This window comes from Hippoglossus hippoglossus, chromosome 8 (assembly GCF_009819705.1).
Source record: "Hippoglossus hippoglossus isolate fHipHip1 chromosome 8, fHipHip1.pri, whole genome shotgun sequence".
NCBI lineage: Eukaryota > Metazoa > Chordata > Actinopteri > Pleuronectiformes > Pleuronectidae > Hippoglossus > Hippoglossus hippoglossus.
The window spans coordinates 4866094-4891198 of record NC_047158.1 but is presented as its reverse complement, the minus strand read 5'-3'; the positions used below and the strand labels follow the sequence as shown (position 1 = coordinate 4891198).

The window sequence follows — 25105 nt, the reverse complement described above, 5'->3', positions numbered from 1 at the left end:
AAAAGCATTAACGAAGGAGATGTTTGGAAACGATGACCTAGACACTCGCAACAGCTTGTTGATTGTGTCTCTTCACTCAAGATGTAGCCTTCGCTGATTTTTCAGGCTGAACACGACATGGATAATTGATTACAAGAGTTGCTCACCCTGTTGTCTTTGCCAACTGCTGTTGTGCAGTTAAATTCTGCATTTGACAATGATACATCTGTAAGGAGACAAGCTATTATTCAAGCCGTTTCTGTTTACTCTGGCTCGTAGATCCATCCAACATGTAGATATATCATGTGATGTGCAGGTGTGATTGTTTGGACAGAGATTGTTTTAGTTTGAAAATGCTGTTTTCCAACTAAAATGTACTGAACTGTACTGTAATGAACTGATCGTGATGCTGTTGAGGAAAGAAAACATGAATGAAGAGTATCCACGAACTTCAGTGGATTAAAAAAAACGGGCACATTTTGATTTAGTGACGATTTCAGTGTGAGAAAAACAACAATACTTCATAGCTGACCCCATACTTAATTATTTTAGGAGGGTGAAAATATAACACAGCATCACAGAATACTCAATGAAGCCCAGAAACTATAATGAAGGAAGTAAAAACCTGTCAGAATGAGTCTATAGCACAACGGTTTTTATTTTCAAAGGTTATCATGTAATCAAATGGTGAATAAAGGAGCACTGACCTCTTTTTCTCACGTAAGAAAAAAACAAGTTATTTTTGCTCACAGAGAGCTAAGTATTACAAGTCCCGAAACTCATTTGCTTGGACAGTGACAGCCTGGAAGTAAAATTAATAAAAACAGTGAGAACTTCTCCACTCCACCGCCTCTGTACTTTCTCATTATTTAGCTCATTGTGTAATTAAAAGATGTCTCAGCAGGTCTCTAAATGCCATATTGACTTAAGTTACAAAACACCGGCCAAGAAAGAAATAACCTCTCTTTTTTTCCTTCCTTTGCCATTTTGTGTAATGAGCCACTATTTCTACGTCCCTCTGCACAGTGCTGTGAACGCTTTTTCTCTCGCCAGCCCGCGCTCCGTTCAGACAGTTAAAAGGCATCGGAAACAAACTCATTGGGACGATAATCTAGTATGTGTCCGCATTTTTAGGGAGAATATATCTCCGAGCGTGTCAGACTGGCATCAAAGCCGCTGTTGTAATTTTCTTTTGCAAGGGCAACTTGAAAGAGGTGTCGGGAAGAAAGTAGCATCGCTTCCTTGTTTTCTCCTACAAGGCAGCTGGTTCAAAAGTAACCCCGAGCTTCGTGATGGGGAGTGTGGGATGATTCAGCAGGAGCTCAACAGCTCATCTGACTGATTCACATTAAAACATAAGCAGAAATATGGCTGCTGCAGGGAGCTCCACAGAGGAATGGGAAGTAGCCCCAAATTTCACAGCAGCAAATCAAACGTTTTTGTTTTTTTTATTTTTTTTTATTAAACTCTTCCTCTCTGTTTTCCCTACTCCACGGCCCCCTGTAGCATTGTGCACACACAACGGCGCCTACTGATTGGGCTTACTTGATGCACGTACCCTGACATAAAAAAAAAAAGAAAAAGCTGAGGAGAGGAGATTTTCCCATGTCACAACGGGATTGAATGTGGTTCTCCAGAAGAGGAGGGCCTGAGAGGATTATGTGGCTCAGTGGGCGCTGTATTGTGTGGGGAGTGGATACAGCAGGTACCCACCGAATCCCAGCCAAGAGACAGACACAGTGTTGCTAGGGATAATGTTGCCTCCCAGCAATTAAACTCTGGAGGTTTTGGAGTGGTTTAGGAGGAAGCTTGTTAAATTATCCCATCGCTTCATTCCTCTTTTTCTCTCTCAGTTACTCTGCCTCTCCGTTAACCACATTTCCTCCCTTTTTTTTTTTGTATTGCTGTTTTCCTCGATGAGCCCGATGGAACTGTAGGGGGAGTCTTTTGCCTTCAGTACTTCTCTGTTCAAATTGAATCCTCTGCATCTTTTTCAATCACAAATCAAATGCACTGAAATTGAAATGTACTTTTCAAACAAGTGCACTTACATCCTCCTCCTGTCTGTTTTTACATGACACCGACAAAGTCAAGAGCTGCCCGTTGATTTTTTTTTTGTTTCCTCTGAATAAGAGAGAGAGAAACATTCGAGACAATACAACTTTGAAGAAAAGTCACAATTAGCCCAATGTAAAACCTTGAACTCAGGATTTATTCAGAAGACGTCACTAATAATTTAACATCACTTGCGACAAACACTAATTTATGGTTCATTTGTATTCAGAAGCTGAAAGCACAGATTTCCTCTGCTTTCTCATTATATGACTTAGTATAAGATGGTTCCTGTTGACTTCCTTTATTTATTTCACATTGTTTACTTTGTCAGTCATTAGGCCGGAGCCTGCCTTGTTTTCTTTGTGCTCATGAGACCAAATTCATTTTTTGGGTTGTTTGAAATTTTCTCCATCCATGTTTTTTTTCGAAAAATAACGACAGTTTACTTTCTTAAGACCCCATACACCTTGCTTCAACATAATTTACCAGAAAATATCTTCTGTCATTTGCCTATAATGATATTTATTATAACAATAAGTATGATAATGTTCCATAATTTGTGATTGTATCAATGACAGACCTGACGTTACTGGCCTTTTGATCCATTTTATTCAGTTATCTTTCTTATTTTTTCTTTTTGCATTTCGCTTGTTCTGTTCGTATTCTTTTTTCGTTTTCTTTTGTGTATTTCTGTGTGTGCGTGTGTGTGCGTGTGTGTGGATTCAGATTCAAAACTTTATTGCCACACAACTCAGTGTGAGTGTGTGTGTGTGTTAAATATGTTGTCTAATTGTCAAAATATACCTGTGTTGAGGATCCCCTTGAAAACGCGACGATGCAGTTCAAGGGGTTAATCCTAATAAATAATTTCAATATTATTTCAATATAAAATGCACCTGGTATACCGATACTATGTAGATTTGATTTTAACCTGAATATAATTGCACCTGATATTATTGTGTCTCCAGTGTCCACAGTGAGATGTGATTGTTGTGTTCTCTCACATAATAACAAAACAGACCAAAGGATAGAAGAAGACGGTAACAATCCATGAAGCAGCGTTACTGTTTTTTCTTGTTTATCGATCGTTCTCGTCTTCACTCCATCCACAAGTGTCGTGAATAATATGAGGGCTGAGGAGAGGACAACTTCCAGTGTTTACAGGCTAATGGCTGCAGCTGCCTTGCTGGTTTGGCCGATCGGATCGCCGTCAATCCTTGTCACTTGTCTTCTGTACTTCCATGCGGTTGAGCTCTATTTGATATTAATCCAGTCATAGCTACATTGATTAGTTGATTAATGACTGACTATCAAGGCGGTGGAAAGTAGCAAAGTACACATGCTCGAATATACTATAAAATATATCTGACCTTTCAGGATTCCTATTATTTAACCTTATTCCAATTTTATGATTTGTTATAACATTTCATACAGATATGTAATTCACCCTTTGGCAGCTACAGTAAATGATGACCTATTTTTCCTAATATACTTAAGCACATTCTAATTTTAACACTTGTCCACAAGTGAAACATTCAAACCTTGGAGCAAGCCTATACATAGATGTGGTTCTTCAACAATCAGTTATCTGAAGGATCTAATTGATTCAACCTTCTGGCGACACAACAGTAGACGTGTTCTGCATTAAATGAGATGGACTTGCTGTACATGATAATTCTCATTATCAGTTTTAAAACAGAAATGAGCCACATTCTGCTCATATTCAGATTGATGATTTTAATTCTGGTCATAACTTGAAAAGGTTTACTTGCTGTAATGTCAAGAAAACACATCACTTTCCCTCTACTGTCCATTGCTGCAGCTCCTCTCTTCAGCCTCTGTCTGAAACTCTTGGTCGTAGCTCTTGTCTCTTTAAGGCCCCCCTCCTGATAAAAGCCAGTCTGCTCCGATTGGCCAGCTGGCCTAATGTGTTCTGATTGGTCAATAGCTTCCAGCATGTAGGGAATGTCGGCCTCTGCTCTAGCTTAACCTAGCTTTGTTAAGGGGTGTGCCATACGAGCCACTAGGTGTGCATTATGGTCCGGACTACACTGACAAGGTGTTACAGGAGCTTCTGTGTTTTGTGTGTGGGGTAGGAACTCCCTTTAACACAGAGTTTGAACTTTTTTAACTTTACAGAACTTTTACATTCACAAAAAAAACAATATCTCACAAGAGAGACATATAAAGCTTTTTCCGTGTGCTTTTTGCACACGGAAAAAGCTTTATATGTCTCCTTTAAACTGATGCTGGATTCATTCTGTTGTCACTTTTGCCTTTGAATTCTTGTTTTTGGTTCCGTCCTCGTCCTCGGGCAAACAAACAGCCCATTTCAGAGGTCAAAGTCCACGGAATTCCTCTAGAAAAAAACATCCTCTCATTTATTTCCAAACGTGACACTTTGCCTCCTGATTCCTTTGGGACTGGTATGTCCGTAGTTCCAGGTCGGTTCCCAACAGTACAGCAGTGCTGAGTTAACCTTATTTCCGTACACACACACACACACACACACACACACACACACACACACACACACACACACACACACACACACACACACACACACACACATTCAGACACACACAGCCCAAGGTAACTGTGGGTAGTATAGCCCCAAAGCTTCGTGGTCCAGGACAAATTGGTAGCAAGCGGCTCATTTACTCGGAGCCGTCATGAATGGACTGTGCCGTGACTGTGTAAACAAGTGCAAAGACTCCCAAGGGCATTCCTGCATAAATAATGACTCCAAGAGATGTTTGCCATTTGTACCACTCACTGGTTGCAGACATGGGTCAGCTAGTCTCCTCTGTGGGGAGTCTTCAGTAAACAACAGCCGCTGTGTCCATTAACGACTCCGTGGAAAGTTTACCTGGTCACAGGTGCAAGGGGCTGGTCTCCCAGGCTCCGGGATATTGGGAATTTGTTTGGCTTCTTTTGGGAGCTTTCGGTTTTTCAGACACTTACTTACAGCCTTTCCAGCCTTGGTCTGAATTGTGGTAGAAGTTCCAGTTCAAAAGTCGACTACGGTACATGTTTATATTTGGTTGGTTTGTGTGCACACTGCCTAGTTTAACACAAGCCGGGACTTGTGAACCAAAGCCGCATGGACCCAGCTTGTTATTTTGCCATGAGCCTTCTGTTTTGTCATCCTGCCAGGGGAGAGATTTTTTGGCGGCAGGTGAGGAGTCAAAGCGCATCACATCCCCCTGTCATTTTAGAGTATAGGCTTTTTTACAGCCGTCTCGAATAACACATAAAGCAGCCTTTGAGTTCAGGCACCATTTATTCTTTTGGTTTTAGCAGTCTTTGCAGGCATGATGAACTGGGGAGCCCCGTGTGTTTTTGTTGTTGTTGATGAATTTCTAACAACTCCTTCCCGGTTTTCTTGGAAGGAGGATAAGAGCGAAGTTATTAATATTCCTGAATTCATAATATTCTCACCTCACCAAATGAACCACGCTGAGGAATCCATCATTCTGAATTTGATTAAATTGCTCCGAACCTTCTCTTTGTGAATGCACATGAGGTTGACGTTACGGGAGGCAGTGATGTGACTGTAAGCTCTGCTTTTTGTTCTGGTCACAGTTTGTGTGTGAATGAAAATCCTTCACAGGTAAGAGATCCAGCCCCTACTCATTTTTGGAGTTATTTCTTTCCAGATGATAAAGTTCTCTAATATGGTTGCAATGAAGCCATGCATATTCATGGTGCCTCTCATTATTAGACTTTGAGCTCTGGGCTTTGCTTGGAAATGTAAACACAGACATGTTGATTAAATATAACTTAGGTCTCCTACTTCAGGTCCTCGTGGCTTAAATGTTCATGAGATTGTTAAAAAATATATGTTTGTTGGATCAATATCTCTCCTGCACCACAAACTCAAGACTTTAAAAATTGACGCAACATTAATCAGGCGAAGCCGAAGCCTGAAGAAAATATATTACATTTTCCATTTAGCATTTTAAAACATTCGATCCACCATCCAATTCAATGTATTTAGGCAGAGGTAGCAATTACTCTACATGTGCTGTATATAGTATTTATATCATAGTATCTCATGCTTTATACACATGGATGGATTATCATGACCACAGGCCCTTGACACAAACTTCCCACAGATCCTTCCCCACACATGGTGCAACACATACCACAGATGTATCACGTTACTTTCATTATTTAGTAAATTACTGCGATTTTAGGTCTTTCATGTCATGTACAGCAAATGTTATGCATCTTTAGCAGTTAGTGTAATCTAGATCCAGTCTAGTACAGAGCCACATACGACCAAACTAATTTGCAGTGAAAAATTTCCAACCTAAATCTCTCTTGTGGCCATTTTTGAAGAAAAGAACCAAGAGCCAACTCCCAGACGAGTTCCAAATCACTGGCCATGGGGGGCATCATGTACAGTCGTCCCTGCTTTATCCTGGTCCTGAGTTCATTTTCAGTCCTGGACATTTGCGAGTAGGACGTCTCTCCCTCACTGTTGCTGACAGGAAGCATCAGATACAGTTATGTATGTCACACATTGTATTTGTTATAACATCAAGTGATTTAATCTGCTAATTTCCAAGGCCCTGGGCAAGTACCAAAAGGTCATTTGTAATTGATTACAGTTGTATGCTGTGTGCTCATGGCCCAAGTATTCCGGTTCTTGTTATTGTACATTGATTTCCTTCTTTTCCTTTTTGGCATGGTTTAAGGTTTGCCTAATCTCTATAAACAGATTTTGCATTCGATGCAGAATCTGAAAGCGAGGGACAAGATTTTGGGGCTGGAAGCATTCTGATTTCTCGCTTTGGTTGCCTACAGGTGAACAGTCAAGAAGTGGAACACATTGATTGAAATATATTTGTTATCAGCTTTTTAATTTATCTGAATTTAATTTGCAGATAGCTGTTGATAGAGATTAGCCAAAATGTCGTTGGTACCTTAAACCCTTGCAAAAACGGTTGGACTTTGTGTTTTGTGTGGAGAAGCGTTCAACTTGTGATATAAAATAATCTAGTCAGGCTGTAAACGGTGTACGGTGAACAGACGATGGCTAATTCATTGTTAGATGACAGCTGATGGGCTCTGAGATTGAGGCGTACGTATCTTCTACCTACATAGACATACCATGCTAACATGCTAATTATTGGCTCATTAACACTGTGTTAACTGTAATCAGCAAGATCTGGAATGTCAGAGAATATAGCAGTGATGACCCTGGATAAAAAGTCTGATGGGTCGAAGCTCTGTGGGGAGATGTCATCTTGCGACATTGAATGTGTGTTGCCATCCAACATTTTCTGAGGTATTTGACTGTGAAACTAAAGTGCTGGACTGACCCACTGACCGTCATCCCCACAACCAAATAACTGCTGTGGCAAAGACTGAAGCAGATAACTGCACTGTACCTCCTCGCCTCGACTCTGCTCAGGAAGCAGTGGTGCACTGACCTGATATCATCTCCAGCTCCGTGAGCCTTATGTTCTTTTGACTGTGGTTACCGCGCCTCAGTAGCTGCCGGGAATACTACTGTCAGCTATACTGTTTTTAGACGGCCACCCAGGCTGTGAGCAGCACTCCAATTGTGTTGCATAATTGTGTGGCATATAGGTTTCCGCTCCAAGCGTGGGTTTGAGGGAGAATAGAGAGCAAGATGATGTGTCGGTGGGAGAGAGGGGAAGAAATAAAGAGGAAGACAAAACGACACCCACTCCTCATTAGCTTAAACATTGCGTGTATCCGTTATCCTGTAAGATAACATTTGAAGAAGAGGATGGGGGGGGGAGCGGAAGCCCACATCTACTGCGCCACAACATGGGATGGAGATATAAAACAAATCTCCACACTTAGACTCTGCCATCTGTTCATCTTGGAGAAGAGCATGCCTTTGCGACACTTTTTTCTCCCCTCCCTTAGAAACCATCAAGCTCTCAGAAACCAGACAGCTTGACAAAGTGACACGCCTGGATGCCAACCCTGCGGCTGCATGTTTTCTTTCTCCTCTCTCCTTTAGAATTTTCACTTTTTTTCCCCCCCCCCACCAGATAGTTTGCATATCTAAATCCAGTTTTTGATAGCATATGTGAAATACAATGTGACATAATACAATTTGAGCCTCATGTGAGAAATGGGATTATCTTGGTCGTGATTGTCAGCGCTGTGTTACAGTAATCACTTTCTTCCAGGAGCGAAGACGTGACTCACTCACAACTTGACCTGCTGTCATTATCTATTCACTCTGACAGTATTTATGCATTTGGCTCGATATTTTTGTTTTGCTTCAGGTGAATTAGAAATGAATTCGGAAATAGAATAAATAAATAAAGGAATGATGAAAAAATGAGTAATCCCCCTGCAAATTGGAACAAAGAGTACATCCCACCAGCAGTAAATCCCCCACTCTTTCTCTCTGGAAATGCTGTGGATGCGTCAGAGGAAGTGGTCGATCATCACAGAGCAGACAGGCATGGGCTGCAGCTCCGTGCTCTCCACAGCCAGACGAGCTCCCCAGTGGGCTAATTGATACAGGATGTGTTCTCCAGGTCTCCAGAGGAAGGTCACATCACATGAGTCCAACGCACTGTGTCGACATACAGAACAAACCTAAAGCCTCTATTTCTATGATGCCAGGGATGGGGAGTTTTTTTTTTATTCTCTAATATTGACACCTACTGTTTCCACGATGGTTCATTTACCAAGTTCGATATCGTGTGATGTTAACCAGAAAAAAGCAAAGTACATTTTCGCAATGCATCGCGTTACTCGTGCACACAACGTGAGCAAACACAACCCGCAAGCATTCGCCCATTCTCCTCCAGAAAAGGCGAGGAGGACAACTGACAGAAGTGACTACAATTGCTGGTCTTGTACCTGTCGTGGAAATGCTGGAAATGTCACAGCTGCCACGTGTGGGTCCACAAGACCATCCGGAGACACACACAGCTCGGGGAATTTCACCGTCCTCTCCAGGGGCTGCGTACGGATGACTGCCGTCTCCAGTGCTACCTGAGGCCAACCGGTGGTTAGTTAGTTTGATGGCCTGCTAGCTCTGATTGGTGATAATGTAAAACGTGGTGGGTTTGATAGACCGGAGCGCCCAATGGGAACGCAGCCGCGAAGCATCTTTTTTTTTTTTTTTTTTTACAACCAATATGGCTGCTGGGGAATTGACTAACACGACAGTATTACACAAACTATATAGTGCATTTTCTCTATGACTGCACTCACAACCATCTGTCGATATGCTATGTCACATGTGTCTTTGATCTGATCTGCTGTAATTGAATCCAATTTTGCCCAGAGGCGTTCTGGTCTGGAAATTGAAAATGGACTTTACCCTTGATGTGTAATTGTATGCTTGTCTGTTGACAAGTGTCATATTTGTCAGGTCTGCAACAACCAACTGTTTCCTTGGATCTTTTTTCGAATAGTCTTGATTTTATTTACTGCCACGATGCTGTCTTCAATTTGCTTGTTTTGTTCAGTTCAGAACCTTAAGCTTTTAAATTTAATGTCATGTATGATAAACAGAGAATCAAAACATTTGGGAAGCCGGAACCAGAAAATGCCGTGCTCAAAACTAACCCCTGACACGATGAACCAGTTGTCACAATCATTTATTTTCAATCAATTCACATCCTAAGTTCTAAGGACCTTCTCCATGTAGTTCTCTCCCTTAAGAATGTGGAGCTACAGCCCATATAACACCACTGACATGCACCTTCTAACACACATAGGCCTGCAATTAAAGCGAGTGATGACTTGGGAAATACAGCAGAGAGTTAAAACAGGACAGAACAAGCGAGACATGAATCACCTCTCCTCCTGACTGCCATGGATTAGGCGGAGCACATGTGTCTCTGTGTTTTGGGCACTGCTATCTGGGCGATACACCCCTCCCACCCGCCTCTGCCAAGAGGTGACACATGGCCGGCTATGCATCATTTTTTGAGTGTTTGGCTGGAGCCTCGTCCTCTCTCCACGGCCCCTCAGCCTGCTACCACAACCCGTAAAGAGGACATCCATCAGGACAGGTGTAATTTGCCATGCAGTCACGCTTCTCTGCTAATACAATTTGTTAAGCAGTTGTTAAGTGTGCGTGTGTGTGTGTGTGTGTGTGTGTGTGTGTGTGTGTCTGTGTGAATACACAATATGACCCTTATGTTTTTCAGGGATTCGTTTTTTTGCTCTGTTTTCCTTGCTTCACTTTTAGTTCGGAATTTATTCTATTTTCATTCACGTCCCTTGAACTTTCAGCAGTTTTTCCAAGGACACTGACGATCGTAATTCACCCGTTGGCTAATTAAATTCAGTTTTATCAAAAATAATTAAGAATTTGCTCAAAGAAAGGCGAACTTCTCTTTTTAATACTGTTGAACATGTTCTAGATTAAAAGGGCCCAGAGCTTTCAACTCGCAGAGATGCAATGATAATTTGCAGGCTTAACTGGTGTTTGCTGGGTGAGAGTGACATGGCAGACGATGATGGCCCACGCTATCTACTCCAAACTGTGACATTGAGCTGACCCAGAAAATTCTATGTCATTAAATGCTTGGAGGATTTTTTTTCGTCACTGACCGCAGTTTGTACCCAGCTCGGCAACACAGCGCTTGTTTCACTCAGAGTTTTGAGCATCTTTTTTTTGTGTCTGTCCTGCTGTAATGAAATTCTACAATTACTGGACTCTTCAGGGCCTTTCTTTTTTCTTTTTCCTGCTGTTTTCCCCAGTCTTGCATCACAGTCACAGCTTTGCACTGAATGCTACCAAATGGGTTTCCTCGATAGCCTTACACAATGCAGTTTAATTCTGGTTACACAACACTAGATGTCACTCCAATGTTTCGAGATTAGTTTGATGTGACTGCATTTGCCCACAACCTAGGCGGACATCCCCGTTCGCCTTTTAGTGCGTTTCCACACATCAGCGTGCGAGCTTTCACATCACATTACGTCACACAACCCCCCCCCAGTTAACCACGGATCAAATGCTTGTGTCATCCAAGTCGAAGATGCTGTCTCAGATAAGCAGATTTTAAGTGTGTGTTATTTGAGCAGAAAACTGAAGAGGGGTTAGCACTGTGGTGTGATCCTGGGTCTCAAGGGGAGGCTCCCGCTTGTCAGAATGTGCTGTTGCAGGATCTTCCTGATGAAGTCATTAAGAAGTCATTAAGAAACCATTAAGAATCATTAAGTCGGCGAGGTGGCACTCCAATGCGCGCACAGCGAAGCGCCAGGCATCAGGAAAACTTGTTAATCACGCAGTTTATTTGTTTCCCCAGTGTGAGACTGTAAATACTATGACAGTGTGTTGAAGTGTGCATCCTAATGAAAGTCTGTATTAGCTCCTCTGCCAGTGTGTGAACGCCTGTCTCCAGAGGGGCCACTCTCATCATCACACGATGGCTGCCTCCTCACCAGCGAACCCTCTAAAGCAATAAACACGAGCACGCGTTTTCTGATTCCGTTCACTCATTTTCCCCTTAATCGACCAGGTGCCTGATTTATATAATGGCAGAGGTATGCGCGTTGTTTTTGTCCCCTCTCTTTCGATTGTTGTGATCTTTGAGCCGTGCGCTGTCATACGTGCAAGGGTATGCGTGTGGCCAAGTGTCTGCACTTGTCAAGCATATAGGCGCGCCCTCAGTGTTTTTCTAGCTGATTGTCTGCGACCACTAGAAGCCCCATACTGTGACAGGTCGGGGGGAGGAGGGCGCTGCTTGAAAACCCACTGAAGAGCTCTTATCTTACTCATTAGGGCTGAGCGAGATGTTGCCTTCCCCCATAATTATCTCCATACAGTAAATCTCTCATTAGGAGGTCCCTCTAAACCGAACCCCTCAGAGACACGGGAGCTATATGCAGGGTGAGGAGGGAGGGACGAAGGCTCAGGTGCCTCCTGAAGCTGCTATCAGCCAGAATTAGACTGCATGGGGTGAAAGCTGATGTGTTATTTGGAGAAAAAAAAAAAAAATGCACAAGTTAACATGATGTATATACATCATCAAAGTTACAGATGAAGTAAAAAACAGAACCAAATCATTTCGGGTTCAACAGCAGTTAGTAGCAGCTCTGAAAAACGAGGTCTAGCAATGAGCACTTCAACATGATTTGTAAGCAGCGCAAGACAACAAAGTACTTCAAAGAGGCTGAATCATCTGTTCCCAAATTGGAGGCGCATCAGTCAAAAAAAAAAAAGAAAAAAAGCTCTTTAACTTGTCAAGGAGACAAAGTTTGAAAAATCATATGCCAAACAGGTAATATCATTTGTGGAAAGGAACTCAAAGGCTGCAGGATGTGGTGCTCAGGGTTGCCATCAGCGTGATGGCTGACTAACTAACCTGAAGTGGCAAAGAGGAACAGCCTAAGCTTCCCATCCTTTCTTTGATTTCTTTTTTTTTGTCTTCCTGTTCGGTGCTTATCTCATATTTCTTCCACTTTTGGTGGCTACAGTTTCTGTCATGGAAGTAATTAGCTGCGTTGGCTTTCCTCAGGTTGCCTAAAAACAACACAGGCGTGGAGCTGAAGTAAACACGTTTCACTTTGAAACTGTGAGAGGCTGCTCAGGTCCTGATAACCAAGAAGAGAAAATAAAAAAAACAATATGCTGCTTTTTTTTCATTCGATATAATCTGTGCTTACATTAACAATAAAGCATGTCACTTTGACAGAGGAGACTGCTCTTCCTTCTCCTTTTTTCCTCCCGTTAGTCAGGGTTGGTTTCTTTCATCCACGATCACAATCTTTCTACAACCTTAACCAAGCAGCTACTGTGGCTGTAATCAGAAAACAGTCACATGAATCATTTTTGTAGGGGCACGGTGTCGTCCTGCTGATAGCGACATCGTATCAGGAAACACTTAAAGGTTGAGAATTCTTGTCTTCCCTCAAGTTCATTCTTGACCTTCAAAACAGGAGTTTGATGACGCTTTATCTCTTCCCGACGCTTTCAGCAGCGTCTCACACAGACGTCCTGAGTTCAGGCCCAGATTTACTAGGTGCTGGTTTATGGGGAGAGAGCAGGACGACTGGAGAGGACTGTGAGGGATGGGGGAACAACCGTGTCACCTAGAAATTACATTTTTTTGTACAGCTGAGCTGCAACACAGAGTGCGTTTTGTAGAATCGCACACATGATACGTTTTGTAGGAAACATAATCGCAGCCTGGATCATGTTCAGAGGCAAAAACGAATTTTAATTAATGAAGTGTTAAAGGTTTTTAACAGAGGTGGAGCTGCGAAAAGTTGGTTGGGCTGTCACACATCCGCAGGTTCTGTCTGTGGTTTAGGTTTAACAAAAGCAATGCGGTTAAGTTTTAGGGAACAGATAAACTTTTTCTTTTGCTAAACCCATTAACTGGAAACAAAGTTGGACAAGGTGTTTTTCTCCCGCTATTCAGAAATGAAGCCAATATGAACGCTGTGGTCGTGGTGTGGAGCCGCGGTATCAAGGTTCTGCCGATACATGCTCTAGACCAGTGGTTCCCCAATGGTGTTGAGAGGCAAGTCAAGGTGTGCCATGGGATTTTGAGTGAAATCTGTGAGGTGGGACTAAAAATCTTCCTTGGTCGCACCGGTGCGCCAAACATTTAGCTGGTGTGTCTCTGTATTTGATCGAGTCGTCTCGCTTCCTCAGCTCATCTCCTCGGCGGAGTTTACACTCACACACACAGGCCCCAGGCTGGCCCCGCCCCCACTCACTCACACACTGACACACGTGAAGCAGAGATGAGGTAGAGGAGGAGGTGAACGAGGTGATGTGATGTCGAACGGTGGAAACAAAAAGTGTGAAGAGTTTCCACTATGGACCACCGCTGTAAAACGATTAGCGCCGCTGCTTCAGGATCAGAGCAGAAGCAGCGGTTGGTTAGAGTCTCTGTCTGAGGGTCCACACTCCTGCTGACCTGCGCTCACTTTACACTTTAACAATAAACACCAACACTCACAAGTTATTAGCATCTGGACAGGACAGACGTTTTCTTTGTATTTGTTTGATTCGCTCAAGAGTTGATGAGACACGTATTTAAACTCAATGAAAATGTGACAAGCAGACACACACAGATTATTGTGAAGGTCCTACCTTAATATTTTTAAGAATGCACCAAGCTGGAGGTTTCCTTCCAGTTAACATTGGTATTGTACACTGAAATATCCTGAACTGAATCTATATTCCAAAAAAATGCAATGGAATCAAACCTAATGCATATAGGAACTGTCAAGAAAAGGTGTAATAGGTGTATTACTATGGTGCCAAAAGGCAGAGAAATTATTTTTGGATGCACCGAGATTATGTGCTGGTTCACCTAAATGAAAAGGTTAGGCCCACCAGTGCAACCGATGTTTAAGTTAGTGCACAAATTTCTCAATACAGAGGTAAATAATCTAACTTAAAAAGTAATATAAAACAAACTTTCCGCCGAATTATTAGTGTGACACATCGAAGACCTTGATTGACGGCCAGTGTGAAAGAGAACAACTTAAAGTAAGAGAGAAAATGGTTGATAACAAGGGTTTTGCATGGATAAGAATACAGGTGTGCTTGTGATCGCATTTACATTTCATATCAAATTTGCGCTCTCAGTTGAGTTGTAGACAGCGTTGGGCTGAAAGCTGTGCTCACGTTTTTTTTAGTTTTTTATTTTAAATTTTGATCACACGTGAATTGCTTTGGAAGACAATGACGAGCAAAATGTTTTTTTCCATTTACTGTGGAGGACATCTGCTCAATAAATTGACTCTGTTTTCCCAGCCAATTTGTCCGGTCATTCTTCCAGACTTTAACTTAATCTGAGGCGGTGTATTGTGGAGTTTTTCCAGTGCCTTGTTCACAGATTTGAAGAGGTGCAAGCCTGGATGCTCGGCACTTTGATCCCTCAGAAGAAAAAAAAAGAAACAGCCTCACAGCAGCTCCAGCACAATAAATATCTGTCATCTCCTGACATGTTCCAGGGTTCCTGTCCAGCTCTGTGGTCCCTGAATCATTTAATGCCTCCCCCACGCCTGCTGTGGCCACACATCCAAAATAAACAATAAAAAATGCAGGTGTGTTAAACAAACCGCCTCATGTGATCGCAGCCGAATAACTCCCTGTGTGAACGCTTGCCGCTGCTCAGCTGTTTGTGGCCATTCAAGGATATTGACAGGACTGCGTTCAAAATACCTGAGAAGCTGCACGACAGATGGCTTTCAGCTGCCATATTTAGCTTATTTATACGTGTTTGTCAGCACATTTGGCTCCATACCTCTGCCCACTGCTTCACTACCAGAAGAAACACAACCCTCCTGCTGACCGCCTGACCCGGGTCATTCAACTTCTCTCAGGGATTAATCCATGTTGCGTGTAAACACATTAACTGGCAATTAATATGGAGATTCTGCTCCAGATGTGCTTGTAAAAGTGGAGTTTGGACTTGGCAAGCAGCTTTGCTGATCCATATGGGTTAGCCGCCGAAAGTAATATTCCACCTGCTCCCGCCGCCATTATTTTTCACACACGCAAACAAATGGCCCAAATGAGAGTCACGGCGTTTGGTTCAGAAGCGCTGACAGGGGTGGAGGGTGGAGGGGGGCAGGCGGAGGGGGCTGGGGTCTCACTCTCGCAGTGTTCACACACACCTGGTGAGTGTGCGTCGAGACGTGGCGGAGAGTCTGTTTTGTGCTCTTCCGTTATGCTAATGTCAGTCCTCCCACACTCGGAACATGATGATGTGAGGGTTTCATCAACAGCTGCAACTGTCTGTCTGAGTGAAACAACATTATTGCAGCACGAGTAGGCTTCCTGTCAACTAGTTAAACCTGACAAAACTTTCACTGTCGGATTGCATTGATAACATGGAGGAAAATGATGTAAAATGTGGAAATGGTAAAAGCCTGTAGCGGTGGCTCAATGCCGTCTGTGGCGTTTCAACTCACATGCTAACACACACGCACAAACACACACACACAAACACGCACAAACACACACACACGCGGCCCAGGATTCTTCAACAAATTGAACCGAACTGTGCTAAATTACTTTTTTTTTTATCGATCGGGCTTATTTTCAGACCATGTAATTTAATCCTCCTATTACTCGGCCTATATATCATCTTTGTTTATAAAGAAAGGCCGATCAATAGAAAATAATAGTGACTCTCTTTGAGAATGAATCAATGTGAAGCATGATGCTGCAGTATTATCATTCAAAACCAGTGTGGCAACTTGATCTGCCTCAGATGTACTGCCACTGGTTTAGCGGTGTAAAGGTCTTATCTGACTGGCAGCATGGAGGCATTAAAACAAAACTAACAGAGGAACAAAATAACACAGTGAAACCGATTAAACTTGTGCCGTGTGTCAACCTGGCATTTTTACCCTCTGCTCCGGACGACTGTCACGTTCGCCTGTTGCTTTGCAGTCCCCTGGTTTCCTCAGTCAGGTGCATGCAGGTCACAGCTGAGATATTGTGTAATTCCTGCTGAGAGGATCAGGGGCATCAGCCAGCTGCAGACCGAGTGATTGCAGATACGAGCTCCGCTAACTCCTGTTCTCAATCAGGATTTCCCCCCCCCCCCCCAAAACACCCACTAATTCAGGATTCAGAGCAGCCGCATAACAAGTGGCCACTTTTATGTGACGTGCATATTCTCATGTTTTGTAGTCGAAGAACCGCAGCACTGGCATCATCCACAAGAAGAGGCTCCATGATGAAAATATAAATGTATGCATATTTAAATGCTGCGCTCAGTATAAAGCACACGCATGTTGAGGTATTTGTACTGAATAATCAAGCTGGTTGCATCCGTTTCCATATTTTCCTCCTGCCTCTACTATGGTGTGATTAACCACCGGGTGCACGTTGACACGCATTTTGGACGTGATGTTTTACTTTTGCATTTCAAATAATGAATCTCAGATGCAGATGTTCACCTTAAGGCGCCTTCACTCCCACCTTGTTTGGTCTGAACCAAACAAACAGGTGTGAAAGGAGCCTCGGACCACGGCACCAGAATTTTAGTCCGATCAAAAGAGGGGGTCTGAGTCCGTTCAAACTGAACTGAACCATGGATCATTTTCAGTGTGTTGAAACTAAACTAACCGGATCAAATGTAAACACTGAAATCAAGACATGAAGCCTTGTTCAGACCCTCAGTGTGAAAAACGTTCTGAGTTGAGATTGTATCAATTCAATATTGGGGTAAAAAACTAAAAAATAGTTGAATAAGTGCTACAAAACTATGAAATTAAATGTGGTATAATAACCAGTTAATTAAAACACAAATATATTCTTTGCATAAGCAAAAAGAAAAACACACTTTGACCATTTGAAGCTGTTCAACAAAAATAGTTTTTGCTCCCTTTCCTGATTAAGAAAAATATTCTTTTTTTCTCCAAATATTTTGCCAAATAATCATGACTACCAAATTAATTTTAAGATGGAACAAACCAATGGAACTGTTTTCTCAAGGACTGGCAAATTACCCTTCATATTGTATTAACACTGGGTGATAGTTGGCAGTAAATGTGTTCTTAATTGCTTTATTACAAACAAAATGTTGTACAGTGGAGAGGACAGGTTTTAATGCGGCAGAAAGCGGAATTAACTGTTTCGTATGAATTGTCTTTGAAACATGTCTGACGGCAAATATATATAGTTTCTAAATGGCAACAAGTGAATCCCGCCCTCTTCCACACCTTCACCCACCTGGATAATGGCTGTGTACAGTGGTCGTTAAATTCACGGTTTTGGAAAGCTACTGTACAGAAAATGGTGGACGATAAAAATCAATTATAAAAACCTAACCCATCTTGAGGCAGGAAGCAGGAAGCAGTGAGTTTTGACCACCACTTGGTCACACAGGAATCACACTTACCTGGACCATATGTCTGCATGTTCATGTTAGAAAATTGCTTCTCGTTGCACTTTTAAAGGAAGCTTTGGCATCAACAGTAAGACACTAAAACAAGATACCAGGCTGCCCGCCGGTTTCCCAGTCACAGCCACGAACCTCCCACTCTCCGCCTCATGGGGTCTGTCCTCCAACTCGGCCCCGGATGGACTAGCAGTCCCCTGATGGTCGTATCCTTTCCCCTGAGGTCCGCCGTGTGCTGAGGGGTAAAGGGGAGATATTCACTAGCAGACGCTGGCCACAGTTGCTCTGCCTGGCATGAGCCTCGTGTTGGCGCTGACCAGACCCGAGTCTTCCAAGAGCTCTGTCTTTTCCGGCCGGCCTGGGCTCCCGCATGGGGTCTGGCAATGCTGAGCGTGAGCTTGGCATCCCGGACAAACAACAGGAGGTGGAGGCATCCTCGCTCTCGCTTTCTCTCCCTCTCTCTCTCTCTCTCTCTCTCTCCTGATGATCTGCTCCAAGGACAATTTCCCTTCTCTGGAAACTGGCTGCAGTTACAAACAAAACAGCAGCAGTGTTTACAGACCTTCAAAAGGAATTGAACAGAACAAAAGGGGACTGAGGGAATAGGTCTGATTTGCCTGATTCGTATTGTAAAGAATCAAGTCCAGACTAATGAAATTGAATTCTCACTCGGATGCTGGGAATGTGTATATTGTGTGTTAGAATCTAGAACACATTTCCCAGATTCTCTTCATATCTGCTAATGAAGGAATATAAACTATTAACATATGTTACTGATATAATAATTAATGATTCATGTTCCAATCATATATTACCATTTACATTAATACCAATAATGCTATTTCAATTATGATTGATAACATCATCAATGTTTTTTTATCAATCACTATTTCCCCCATGATTAAAACATTATTAAAGTGCATATTTTATTGAATTCTAATTAAAAGTATCAATGTCTAATGACGTTGTGAATGTTGAACAATCACAGAAGCATTCATTCTTTCTAATTAACTTTTACTTTAACAGCATATTTTTATCTGAAAAAAACCCTCAAATGCGTAAATATAAATAATACATGTTTCATATTGCAATGTTAAAAGTCATTACTTGTCACTAGCACAGGGAAGTTGGCAGCCTGCGTGTATTGTTTGTCTGCAGAAAAGAGAGAAGTTTCTCTATATTTTGAAAAAAATGTGTTGTTTTTTTTGTGACATTTTGCACACTAGTGCTTTACAAATCCACAAAATTGCTCTCAAACACGTCTGTATTCAAAAGGAAACAGACAAAGTTTATTTTACAAACTTTCATTGAGACGAGTGCAGAAAGTAAAAGGGATTTATTTATTTTTTTGCAGCCTGGGGGTTTATATGTATCTTATGTTAATTTAAAACACTTTTTCACAGCTGTCTGTATTTTTGCTTGTTCCATTATATCACAATATGAAAGTTAGAAAAGGTCAAAAGGAAAACAGCGACAATCCGACTTCCTGTTTGTTATTCCAAGAGCTGTAAAAAACTAAACTTTTTCGAAATTTGAATTACATCTCAATTACTGTTTTGTACGTGTCAGCAGCAGCATATTGATCTCGTACTGTGGCTAATGAGCTGGAAGCTTCTTTTCTCCACTTCTCCCACCGTAACTGACCGACCAACCTGAGATCCGAATCCTAACAACGTCCTTCAGGCGTCACGTGACCGGAGGGTGCGTCTCATTTCCATACGGCGCTCTGCGGATGGCTAGTTTTCTGACCGCCCCAGCTGATGAAAATAAAGGAAACTGTATTTTAAAGCAGCGCCCTTCCTGCAACCCCCATAATTCATGCTGTTTATGATGTAAATATTTCACGGAGGTGAGATGACCCCACAGCATGGCAAAGGCCATTAATAATCATAAAAAAATATGTAACACCCTCTCAATGATTAATTGTGTGCATTTTGCATAATGCTTTGTTTGCGGTGTGCTTTTACGCAATTTACTATCAGCCGACCAAACTGTCAAAGTAACCAAGGCTACTTCAAAGTGATATCGGTCCCGTTATGACTATTTACTCCCTAACGGCTCAAAAATGGAGTCCGCCTGAGATAAAACCAAGTTGTGTGTCAATAAACAAGCATAACCGCAAATACTGTGCAATACTTCAATAAATAATTCATACGTGGCTCCTGATGGAGGAGAGAGCTGCATGCACCATATAACATGATGAGCTGTGCTTTGTGTAAGAGATTCAGTTATTTCCAAAGGAGTCTAACTATGTTGTTCACTGAATCTCAAACTTGGAACCCCATTGATTAATTAATACTAAATTAAATGTTTTCATTTTATCATCAGTGTTTATTTGGACTAAAGACAGGTTCATGTGAATAGTTAAAACAGTAAACTAGTGTTCTTACATCATGCTTCTTGTTGACGTCAAGCTTTTCTTCCTGTGAAGGTTAATTATGCTTATTTTAGATGATGTTTGACACAGATGTCAGTCAGATTAATACAGTGAAATGCATAAAGGACAAAGAAACGTCACAGATGTTACAATCACGAATAAAACACATTTTAGTGAGGTAGACTGTCAAAATGAAAGTGTGAAATTCTAATATCAAGCTCCAACACCACTTGATCCCACACTTTTTATTTTAACTTGCTATCTTTTTCCATTAAATTCTAGCTTTAAACATGCATGTGCAGTAAAATGCACCGTGCAGTTTTACCACTGACTAATAAACCCTTCGAGATTTAAAATGTTCTTTTCAGATGCACATATTTTTACTGAATCTCGGTCACCTCAACACGTTTCTTCACAGTGCTGCTGCCAAACAATAACCAAAACATGAATTACATAAGGACACGTTATGTGACTAAACTAACACAGACACTTGTTTGTTAATGGATCTGATTTGTTTTCCCGATGGTATCTCCTCTACTGAAATTGAATTAAATTAAATCAGTATATTTAACAAAAAAATAATTTTAACTTACTCTAAACCCCAAAAAAATTGTATAATCTAAATTGATGTGATAAAATAACCAACATTTACTATGAAAATGATTTTATTAAACCTATTAAAGTTTTACAGTGCACTTATTCCCAGTCTCTCTCTGCAGTGATCCGTTTCACCTGTTGCATACATTGCGTGCAGTGCATTTGTACAGATACTGGATGTCGCTGTATTTTTTATAGTAGCCTCTGCTGCCATAAAAATCCAACTTGGCGGGACGCGGTTACATTTGGTGGTAAATCTGCCCGGATTGCTTTATGGCACAAAGACAGATTTTGACAGGTATTGTTCTCTCAGTGTACACAGAGAGGGTGAGCATCAAACAGGAAAAAAGTCAAGCCGCTGTTTGTCTGTGTCCTTGTGGCGAACGATCCCTCCAAGTTCGCTTTGCAGAAAAGAAGCTTCCTCCCAGTTTTTAGATGGGCTGTGTGCTTGATATCGCATGTGTGACCAATTAAAAGACACAGCTGTTGTTTCTCCCATCTGTTTGAAGTAGCTCTGTATTACAGACTGCCGCGTTGTTTGGATGCGACGTGTCATTCTCGTAATGAATCGCCGGGCTTCTCATTTGTTCTCATCAGCCCAGTTGCTGTCTGATTTATCCTCATCCATCTCCTGTTCTCATGTTCTTTTTTGGTTTGGAGTCTTAACTTGGACAATTAGGCGACTGAACAGGTTTTTAGTGAGACAATATTTCCCGGGAAAAGTTATCGTGTCGTAAAACTGTGTAAGCGGAAATAGTACAAATTAAAAAAGTAAGTTCAAGAGGAAAGTCTGTCAGTTTAATTCAAGTTTTTAAAGTAGTTTCCGTTTGCTGACTTTGGCTCTTCTCTACTAGAACTTAAGTTGCATTACATTACATACAATTGCACATGATTGGTCATTCCATTTCGCTCCCAGTGGCTTAGATATTGATGTCTTCACATGAATTGACTGAACATAATCTTGAGAAACTAGAAGAGTACCTACCTCCACCAGGACCCAGCAGTCCCCTAATCTTAACCACATTAAAATTTACCAGATCCTGACTTTTATTTGGATCTTTACCAAATCACACAGGCTCATAAATATCAGTCCTCTAAGCTTGTCTGATTGATTTTCATCAAGATCCACGGATTATTCTCAGAGAAATCAATTGTTGAAAAACTACCAAATGTTAAAGAAAGTTAACAAAAATGTATCAATAAAATGCCTGGATACGGGAAATGTGCCATTAGCCCGTCATTGCCACTTGTTGCCACAAGAGCCACTTCTTAGCACAAGCTGTATAGTCATATTTTAGAAACTAAGATAAATAAGGGCTTTTACTGGTGAAATTATTATTTCATTAATGTATTTATTATTGTAGCACTTCACCGATTGTCTCTCAGTTATGTGCTCTGGTTTGTTTTATTACTATAACCAACCACAATCTTCTTGGGCGCAGCTAAGCCGAGCAAGGAGTGGTGGTGCCGCAGTACAATACAGCAGGTAGGGGGTCGGGCACTGTAATTAAAACAGCTCTTTTCTTATCAAGAAAATGCCACAAACACTAGAATGGAGCTGAGTGGAGCTCTTACCCAAGCCCCATCAATCTGCACCACATTATACATACTCATAGATACCAGTTCAATGAATACACCTGATTATTCATAAAGATTCATTAATTATTCCCTGGGAAATCAGAGGAATTGTAAAAAAATAACAGCAATGTAAAAGAGGGTTCGGGTTAGGGTCACCTGATTCAGATCTTTACCTTAATTGGATGAATTCTTCCCTGGGTCATGCCCCACCCCTCCGCAAAAACCTCACGGAAATCGGTTGAGCAGTTTCGGCGTAAACCTGCTTACACACAAACCAACCAGCGAACAAATGGAAGGGGTGTAAATATAACCTCCTTGGCGGAGAAAAAACATTAGTATTTTGAATGTGTGATTGCACGGATCCAAATCTTTGTCAAAGCTCGTAATGTAGGAGCAGCTTGGAGATTGTTATTGTAGGGTTTTTGAAAATGGTTACAGCCCGGAAGCAGATGGGGAGGAGAAAGCCATTTACAATAGACGTGTCACGGCTTATGTCGGGATTATACCCTCAGTGTTCATCCTGTGAGCGGGACCGGTTGTCGGGTTGTTGGTGACACAAAACAAGCATTTTTGTAATTTTTTTATGTGAGCAGGAAATAACCATAGAGGTGAATAATCCCTTTTCTAAGATGCCCCCCCACTGACACTTGTGATGGGCATGTGTCAATATGTTCTGACTTAAATCAGTCCGGTAGTGAAAATGATTGCGGCGCATGTTATAATAGCGACGAATCCCATTTCATAGCAACATATCGATAAGCTGAGCCTCCGGATGACTGAGTCACCAGTGTCTTGGAGCGAGCAGACACAGACGATACTGGCCAAACAAAGGGCCGCTCCAGTGGAACACTGCGAGCGCTGGCAGTCGATTGTCTTATTTGATGTAGATTCCTGAGAGGCTGAGCGAACCCACAGCCTCGGTGAAGGTTGGCCCTGGATACAAACCGCTGCTTCCCCATCTCTCTTTGGACTCAGACAATACATCTCGAGGCCTCGCGGAACAGGTGCTGGCAATTTAGCCCCGACCAGCAAGACATGATGTTTGATTGGAGTGGAGCCGAACCAGATTGTTCCCTTCCAATTGAGCCACAACCAGCTGACATTTTCACAGTATTTAATAAAAGCCACTCTTGATTAGTGCGGCCTTACCGCAATCTTTTTATTTATTCTCGGCGGCAGAAAAGCATTAATTCACAGTAATTAATGAACAAGTGGTGGAGGGCCTGGGAACAGCTGCCTCCTCTGGGAGGCTGGAGGAAGGGACTCTTTCCTTTGCCCTGATTAGATGCACTCCATTTCCAAGATCCACATGACACTTTCTAATGATAGCTGCTGCTGCTGCAGTGCCGTACCTGGCTGCAACAGTATTTTGTAACGCATGCAGTACTATAAACACTCTGATCATTGCTGTGCACGCTCACTGTTTTCTCGTTGCAAGGTCATGAATCAAACAAGCAATACATACAAATCGGCACAGGACAGTATTCTGACCACTTAAAACAATGAATAATCAAACACCTAAATACAACTTTGCATGTCCTGACGTTTGCAACTGCTTAACATAAAAGCTGAGATGAAAGTGTGAAAAAACAAGGAAACAACCCAATTACCAAAATCTGTTTTTATGCAGCAGCTACAGCAGACGTGTTATGAGCCCATTTGGAGTCGTTCAAGTCGCCATCCGTCTCATAATGCGCCCGTTCCTCACTGCGGTTTTTCTTTTTTCCTATTTGGTTCAGAGACATTTTGTTTAGTCTCCCAGCCCTTCCCTTCTCATATCCTCTGTCTTTGGCTGTCACTCGATTTTAGTCAGACGGATAAGCTGATCTCTTTTATCCACACTTGATCTTTTTCTCTTTTATCACCACGTCTTGATTTGCCCTCCCCACCACCACCACCACCACCACCCATCCCTCCTCCCTTCCAGTTGGCTGGCCATTGAGCTCTGCTTTATGAAAATAGTTTAGACTTGAAAGGCAGGGGCGAGGTGGTGTGGGGGAGAGAGGGCGAAGGGGGGGGGGGGGGGGGGGGGGGGGGGGGGGGGTTCGCCAGCTCACGGGTCGGCCTTCATATCTCTTCTGTCACTGTGAACGCCAGGTATGTGAGCGCGGCTTCCCATCGGCTTCTAATTGTCTGCTTTCTTCGTATAGATACTGGCTAAAGACCGAGACTTAAATTTAGATTTGCTTACATGCCAAAAAAGTTAGTTTTTTTTTCTTTTCTCCCTCCCACATGGAAGCGGAGGAGGTGAGTGAGCTAAGTGAAGCCAGAAGGAATCATTATCGTTGCTGTTGCTTCCAGGCTGAGACAGGTGGAAGTCGCAGTTTCGCTGCTGACATAGACCAGTTTGACTGTGGAGGATGCAACACGTCCATCCAAAGTGCACATCTCCACAACCGAGGGTTATCAGTATTGATATGGTCGTATAGTTTTCAATTTGGTTTTTTTGTGTTTATTCTATTCACTTCTTTTTCTGTCGTTATCTCACACAAGAGTTAAGAGAAAAAAAGTCTAATAAGAATGACATTTTCTTAAAATATATAACATAATTTCAAATGCACTAGTACAATCAAAAGATACTTCACACTTAAATGTGTATATATATATATATATATATGAAGGATCAAAGTTGGGCAGCCCCTCGCCACCAGATAATTAAGATAAGATGAATAATAATTGT

At 42.1% G+C, this 25105-nt stretch overlaps 1 protein-coding gene across 5 annotated transcripts in view; it reads left to right on the top strand.

The window, feature by feature from the left end:
• The window catches only part of LOC117765858 (RNA binding protein fox-1 homolog 3-like), a 397513-nt gene that overhangs the window by 87239 nt on the left and 285169 nt on the right, over positions 1-25105 (top strand). The window lies entirely within an intron of this gene.